The sequence below is a fragment of the Mesocricetus auratus genome, unplaced genomic scaffold (genome assembly GCF_017639785.1).
Source record: "Mesocricetus auratus isolate SY011 unplaced genomic scaffold, BCM_Maur_2.0 Super-Scaffold_100048, whole genome shotgun sequence".
In the NCBI taxonomy this organism is placed as follows: domain Eukaryota; kingdom Metazoa; phylum Chordata; class Mammalia; order Rodentia; family Cricetidae; genus Mesocricetus; species Mesocricetus auratus.
Window position 1 is genome coordinate 3,201,263 of NW_024429225.1, and position 8,078 is coordinate 3,209,340.

An 8,078-nucleotide genomic window follows, 5' to 3' on the forward strand; every position below is an offset into this window, starting at 1 on the left:
GTTCAAGAATAAGATCACTGGCACTGAGATCTAAGCATGGAGGCCTCCTGTTCTCTGTCTTCCCTCCTCTCTACCTCTGTGGCCAGCACCAAATAGACAAACAAGTCTGTCATAGACCCTGAATACATTCCTATGCCAACACCCTTAGTTTACTCCCCAACAACCGAGCAAGGCGGGTGTCGTTCGGGTAAGACAAGCACACTTTGGCCTTTGCCACTCGGCACAGCTGAATCCCCCGCCTCTCACAGCACATGCCAAAGCATCCCGGCCCTGGTTCTCCCCCACAATCCCACTCAGTGTCCTCTCTACATCTACTGTGTTTCTCTCCCACCCCTTTAATCCATGGGCCAGGGCTATGAGCGAGTTCTCTTCTAGCAGCTTTGCTTTCTGTAGTCTGTTTAATGTTTTCCTTGCTGGAAAAGCTTTGGCATGTGTGTCTTTGTCTACTCAACCATATTTTTAAAATTATATCCAGTTTTCTTCCCAAGGGGAAAAAATAGTACTCAGATTTTTATTCCTTTTTAGATCTAGTTCACGAGCAATTGTATAAATCTTTCCCAAAGGAGTGAGGTATCCTAGAAGTCCAGAAGATCCTCCTACCTATGGCAGGTGGACAAGATCCCTGCAGGTGACATGGAACATTTGAAATCAAAGGGCTGAGAGACGGTGCAGGAAAGCTTAGCAGGCCACAGAGTGCAAGAGATGGCAGCTTCCTTCTCCTGGTCCAATAAAAAGTCTTTGCTGATTTTCAGAAAGGGTGTGTGTTTTTCTAAAGTGATTTTCTAAAAAAATGTAAATCTCTGGTCATATGAGGCCTCCCATTGTGTCTTGAGAGGATGCTGCGGGTTAGATGTGGTTTGTCCCTCACAGGTTTGCGTGCTAGACGTATGCTTTCCACTGCAGCAACAAGAGAGGTGTAGGAAACTTTAAGAAGGACAGCCTGGCACATTGTTGAATGATCGAGGATGCTTCTCCCTGAAGAAACTTTTCTTAGTCAAAGTTCTATTGCTGTGAAGAGACGCCATGGCCATGGCAGCTCTCATAAAGAAAACCATGTAATTGGGACTGGCTTATGGTTCAGATGTTTAGTCCATTATCACCATGGCAGTAAGCATGGTGGCGTGGAGAGGAACTAAGAGCTCTACCTCTGAATCCACAGGCAGCAAAAAAAGAGCAAGACATTGGGCCTGGCTTGGGCCTCTGAAACATCAAAACCCACCCTCAGTGACATACTTCCTACACCTACTCCAACAAGGCCACACGTCCTAACACCACTCCCTATGGGAACCACTTTCATTCAAGCCACCACAAAACTGATGCCGGGCTTGTGGAGCCTGCCCGGTTGTTCAAAGAGGTTGTAAAAGGCTAAGCCTTCCTTTACTCCTGGCCTCTCCAGCTTCTGGCGTCTCCATGAACTGTCCCCTCCGGCCGTCCTCCCACCGTATTACCAGATGCCCTTATTTGACCAGGCAACTCTTACAAGAGTCCAAATTGTTGAGGCAACCCATTCTTAGATTTTTCAGACCCTTAAAACATGAATTAAACCTCTCTCATGCATAGAGCATCTGCCCTTAGATATTTTGCTACATCAAAAAAAAAATGTAGTGGTTTCGGATTCATATTTCTTGTGATTTTCTTGCTTAGAATAAATACCTGAATTTAATCATAAAGAGAGACGCAAGACAAACCCAGAATTGTAGATTCTGAAACAGTCATCAAAGGTATCCGTCAGGACTGGTGTGATGGCTCAGCAGGTAAGAGCACAAGCTGCTCTTCCAGGGGACCCACATTCAAGCACGTAACTGTCTATAACTCCAGTCCCAGTGGATCCAAGGCCCTCTTCTAGCACCGAGGGCAAATGTAAATAGAAAAACTAGTACTGGTTGAGGAAGTGGAAGAAAAGATTGCAGTTGACTTACACTGTGGACCCTGGACTCATCCTGACACTGAAAGGGGTCATTCACGGGACAACTGCATTTAATTCTATAATCTATAGTATAACTAATAGATTTGTAACAACACCCATTTTCTGATTTTGATCAGTATAGTGGTTTCTGGGGAGTGTCGTGGGATACTTGCACACTGTGTGAAGATGTTTTGCTGTGTAATAAAAAGATGACTGGCCAATAGCTAGGCAGGAAGTACAGATGGACATTCTGGGGAAGACAGAACTCTGGGAAGGAGAACGGTGGAGTTGCCAGCAGACACAAAGGGGAAACAGGAAGAAGGAAGAGACAGCAGAACATGGACTAATATAAATGGGTCAATTTTGAGTTAGAAGAGCTAGTTGAGACAACTCTAAGCTAAAGGCCAAGTTTTCATAATTAATGATAAGTTTCCATGTCTTATGAACTGGTGACCTACCGAAAAGTTTACTACAGGGAAGTTAACTTTTGAAGGAGCAGAGCAGAACATGTACTTTTGTGATGTTTTTTAAGTATTTTCTTTGTAAAGTTATTTTAAAACTTTTTTAAAAAGCTGTTGATGGTAGACATGGTTATTAAATAGGAGACAACTACTTCGCTTTACAGAACCAGAAAGAGCTGAACTTGGATAGATGAAAATCCTCCGAAAGGCTGCAAAAATCAGGGTTTCTGAGTACAGCCTGAGGCAGCAGAGCTCTCACGGGGCTGTAAAGCAGAGCTGCCTCGGGGGCCTTTAGCCTGGCTAACCACTGAGGAGCTTCCTCTCAGCCTCCAGACACGCCCGCCCGAGGACCAGGGACGTGGCTTTTAAATCCTTCCACAGGTTAGAACTCCATAGATGGGAAAGGCAACTCAGAACATCATTCACAGAAACCTTAAGGCCCCCCACCCCACCCCACCCCCACAGAGAAAGTAGGGTGAAGCCATGAAACTCTCCAGGCTACAGGCCCTACAGCCAGTGTCCCAGCACCCTGTCCATGAGGCAGGTGTGTGAGACCCACACTACACCAGTCTCACTGGAGACTCACGAAATCTTTGTGGCCAGGGGGCTGGGGAGGGCAGGGGTGGCATCAGTTCTGTGGCCATTTTATGGATGACAACATTGAAAGTTTAATGCGTTTCAGCAACTTTTGCAAAATCTCTAGCTTCGGGAGGAGGAAGGGCTGGTTTCTGGGTTGAACTGTCTAAGAAACTCTCTCAAGTCTAGGTTTCTCTCTCTCTCTCTCTCTCTCTCTCTCTCTCTCTCTCTCTCTCTCTCTCTCTCTCTCTCTCTCTCTCTCTCTCTCTCTCTCCAAGATGGCCTTCCAGAAACTCCCTCGTCATGCTGCCTTGGGTACAGCACACAGTGAGCCTGCTGATTCTGCAGCTCAGCAAACCCCCAGCTGCTCTCACCCTCCCCGTGGGAACCCCGGCACTCCCAATACCGAGCCTCCGGCTCCTCTCCCTGAAAGAGATCTGGGAAACAAGGGGTGCCTCCCCACCGCTCCTTATCCAGGGCTCTCACCCAGATTTGGGGAGCAGTGGCTACTTTCCCCACTCACACTCAGTGTCCTGTTTCAGGCCCAGGGCCTGAGCTCCCATCCAGGACCACCACACACATCCCAGCTGATGAATAAATAATGTGTGAGCTCCCGCCTGGGATAAACCAGGCTGCCAGCTCTGGCTTCTCCGCTTCCTGAGCAAGCCGCCTCCCCGTCTAACCACACCGTCTGTCCCTGTCTGTGCTAGCTTCTAGGAACCCCTGATCCAAGCGTGTGTCGCCTCTCACAACTCCTGTTTCTGGGCTCCCGCCATGCTTTTCTTCCTTCTACCTCTCCACAGCCAAGTCTCCATTATTTTCCTTCAGACTCGTCAACACATCTGTTGGATGAAGGGCTAGCGTAAGCCCCGAGAGCACACTTCCTCGTCTAAAAACTAGTGGCCCGTGTCTCTCGCATCCCCGCACACAGAGGATGACATAAAGTTGCCCTGCATCATATTGCCCTGCATCATCTTTTCTTGCCTGGAGCAGCATGGGAAGGACTGATCGGTGTTGCCCCCCAACACCCTCCCCATCTCCCAGCTTCCCTCCACGCCCAGGTAAGGACCTCAGAGCCCCGCGCCCTGTTTCACAGAGGAGTGACATTTAATGTTGGCTCTTGTCCAGAACAAGCCACTAAGGAAAGAGCCCGACACGGGAAGAGCTGTACCTTAGGACCATGGCTGAGACCTAGAGAGGTATAGGATTTTCCAGGGTAGAGCTCTCTGTTTAACCAGGTCAGAAAAGCAGCCCCAAATCTCACTTCCTCCTGTTTATTGGCAGGGTCCCCCACCCCGTTTCCAATACTAGTTGACCTTTTTTGACACGAGCTTGTGAGCACAAGGTCCAAAATTCCTTCCACTTCGAGTCATGAGACACGGGTCCTATAAATCCTGTTGCCCCGAATTCTTGGCACTGGCCCCTTTCTGAAGGGTAGCCTGATGATGACATGGAGAAGGCAGGAGAAGAGAATTTCTGCTTGGTTGTCCTCAGAAGCGAACCAGGGCAATGCTGACTCAGAGGGGTGGGCTCGGGGAATGGTGTGCAGTGGAGTCATGGGTTTGGTCCTGTGCCTAGGGTAGTTTGGGAGAGCAAGGTGTGCCTAGGTCTTTGCTCACAAAGCTACACAAAGCCCCAAGATGGAAACAACCCTCCCCGCCCATTTGTCTGAGCTAAATGGCCATTGTCCTAAAACTAGCCCAGAAGACCACCCCCCCCGTGGCCTTCCTCGAGGCCCTCCTGCCTCACATTATACGTCAGTACCCAGTTTCAGGAAAAGCCTGAATAAACAGGTGAATTAGACCTCACAGTGACAGGAAAACTTTATGGGGTTTTGTTTCTAACTCATTAGGCATGTTTCATTATTTCATCTAGAATAGAGCTTTAAAAAAAAAACAAACAAAAACCTTTTCTTTTGTGAGCTCCAGTGAAGTCACACCCCAGACTAGGGAAGCCGTAAGTGATGCAGGTAACAGCAATCCAGTATCTTTCCAAAAGATACTGTGCAGCTAGAAGGGGCTTTCCCTATGCCGTCGGGGTCTCTCTAGACTCCGCGGTGGAAAACCACTTAATCACGTCAGCAGACTGGGGCTCTGCAGATATGTGGGGTCAGTTCTGGGTGAGACTAAACCATTCTGACATGGGAAGCAAGCCAGGACGCATGCTAACACCAGGACTCGGGAACGGGCCAAGAGCTCGTGGGACACACTTGACATAATTCATTAGAGGGATTCTCGAGCAGCTGTGGGCTGTTCTAGCCACGGGGGTCCCGGCGATAGTATAGGCCTCAGGACTGAGCTGGGGTGGCTTGGGGAGTCGGCACAACCCCAGGTGAAGGTCCCGTCCTTCACGGAAGCACCGTGGGCAGCGATTTGCTATTGCTGGCCACCGTGGAACACTCGATGACCGAGGCTTCTAAAATCACACTCCTCTTGCTTCCATTTGCGTTTCGGAGCCCACGAGGCACCTCGTGTTTTCATCCGTCCAGACGAGGAGAGTGAAGGCCCAGAGAGGGCTAGCCACGTGGTCAGGCTTGTATCAGAACCCGTGGATCCTAGCTGTACACATGAAGCATGTGAAGTTCTGGGCCCACGGACCCACTGGAAAGCTACGAAAAGCAAATGCCAAGTTTACAGGCAGGAAAGGCAACCTGCAGGAGACATTTAGTCCCAACGGGCCACCACAGGGCTGACTCATCCCAAGGTGTCCAGCTGCCACTGACACAGGAGGAGGGCCTTGCTGCAAGGACTGTTAGACCCAAGCAGACAGATAGACAGGCAGACAGACAGACAGACAGACAGGCAGGCAGGCAGGCAGGCAAGCAGTTTCTGGAGGAATTAAAGTTCAGAGCATCAGGGGCCCATGTACTACACCCCCAACCTTTACAAACCTCCATAAGCCCATAGGCAATGCCTTTATCCTAGGCGTCTCCACCCCAAAGTAGAAGCAAACAAGAAAAATGACCCTTAAGAAAATAAGTTATAGCAGGGGCCAAACTATGGAAGCGACTCAGGTGTCCATCAATCAGAGATGGAATTAAAACAATGTGAACCAGGCATGGTAGCATGCGCCTTGAATCCCAGCACTGTGGAGGCAGAGGTGGGTGGGTCTTTATGAGTAAGTCTACATAGCAAGTTCCAGGCCAAACAAGGGTACGCACTGAGAAACTGTCTCCAAAATAAATGTGGAATGGAGCTGGAGAGATGACTCAGAGGTTAAGGGCTTCCTGTTATCCGTCCTGCCTGTTATCCTGGCTGCCTGTTACCCGCACTGCCTGCCTGTTATCCTCGCTGCCTGTTACCTGCTCTGGTTGTTATCCGCAGGACCTGTCACCCGCACTGCCTGCTGTCATCCGCGCTAGTTATTGCTAGTCCAGTGGGGAAGTAGGTAGATGTGTAAATGGTGGCATGGTGATATTTATTTTCATTTTTACATTCTCTGAAGGTTTTAGATCTTACCCTTTTCCAATTGCTACTTTATTACCATTTCTGTCTGACGTTTGACGTAAGTTCTCTTTAGACGGAATTCAATGATAAATGAAAATACAACAGGAGAGTATGTCACAGGAGGGTTAGTTAACCCAGCCATTTTGTCTTATGAAGCAGATAGTGCTGCCCATGCTAACAGTCAGACAGAGTCCCCAGATCCATACGCTGATGTTCCCTCCCTCAGCACCTCAAAATGCAAACTTCCTTGGCCACTGCAGAGCTGTCCAGTCAAGGTCCTATTGAAATAGAAAGTGCCCCTCCTCCACAGTCACTTGCATCCTTACGGAAGTGGGATATTTGGCTACAGGGCTCCATGTGAGGGAACACTGTGGATGAGGTATGGGGACGGTCCTACTGACTGGCCAACCAAAGATGAAGCCAGAGGGAAGCAGGGCACAGATTCTTACCTGACACTCTGAAGGTAGGTGTGCCCTGGGAGACAGCTAACTTGTGCTACTTGACCATGACAATCCTAGAAAGCTCCCATGACCTCCGCCTGCAGGCAGGCAGGCAGGCAGACAAGCTGAGAAGTGACGAGAGTTTCAGGAAAACAAAACTGAATTGTCAGAGGGAACCCTGTGATCCTCAGTAAGCAGCATAAACAAAGAGACTACAGACACATTCCAACTGCAAGGACTGTCAATGTAGACATGCACGTGGGGGGGGGCTTATCCCGTTTATACACAGCCCTGGGCTCAAGACCCAGCATTGCCAAGAGAGAAAGACATAAAAGAACAGATGCCTCGGCACCTGCTCCGCCCTTCTGCCTGGGGCCAGGTGGAGGAAAGGAACAGCAGAGTCCCCATGGTCACCTCAATCCTGACAAAAAAAGGCCAAAACAGCAAAAGAGCCCCCTCTCCAGAGTGCTGCCCTGAGGAGGACACTCTGAAGCTGCCCATCACAGCCCACTTGTTCAGACCAAACCTCCTGTTAGGACTGAGTGGGCAGGAGCTTGCAGACAAAGTGGCTGAACACCATGCCTCTCTCAGGATAAGGGACAGTTCCTCAGATCTACTAAAGGAAGACTCACTAAGGAAGCCAGAGCCTGGAGGGACTGATAACTCCAAACTGGTAAACATCAAGCAAGCTCAACTGATAAGCTGGGTGCTTCAGCTTGCCCAAGAGCCAAACCAAGCCCTTAGTCCTTTGGTTTTGTTTGTTTGTTTTCAGGACAGGGTTTCTCTGTGTAGCCCTGGCTGTCCTAGAACTCACTTAGTAGACCAGGCTGGTCTCGAACTCAGATCTGCCTGCCTCTGCCTCTGCTGAGATTAAAGGTGTGTGCCACCACCGACTGGTCCAAGCATTCATTTATTCCACAAACACAAATTGAATACCTTCCTTCCCTACACCCATGGAACAGTAAGATGGGATATCCCGAATTTCCACGGTCACCCAAGTATCAGTGAGAAGCCTTCTAATTATGACTTAAGGGGGAGAAGGAAGAAGTGAGATGATCCCAGGGTAGGGTTTGAGTACTGCAGAGGTCTGGATAATGGGGGGCAGCTACGCTGAGCTTCATTAAAAGATACCCCAACTACAAAGAATTCGCTCTCTTTCTTTCCAGCAAAGGCATTAAGACAAAGGAAAAGAAACATCAAGGAAATATGATTAGAAGAGTAAGACTTTTAAATGGTCATTTGAGAAATT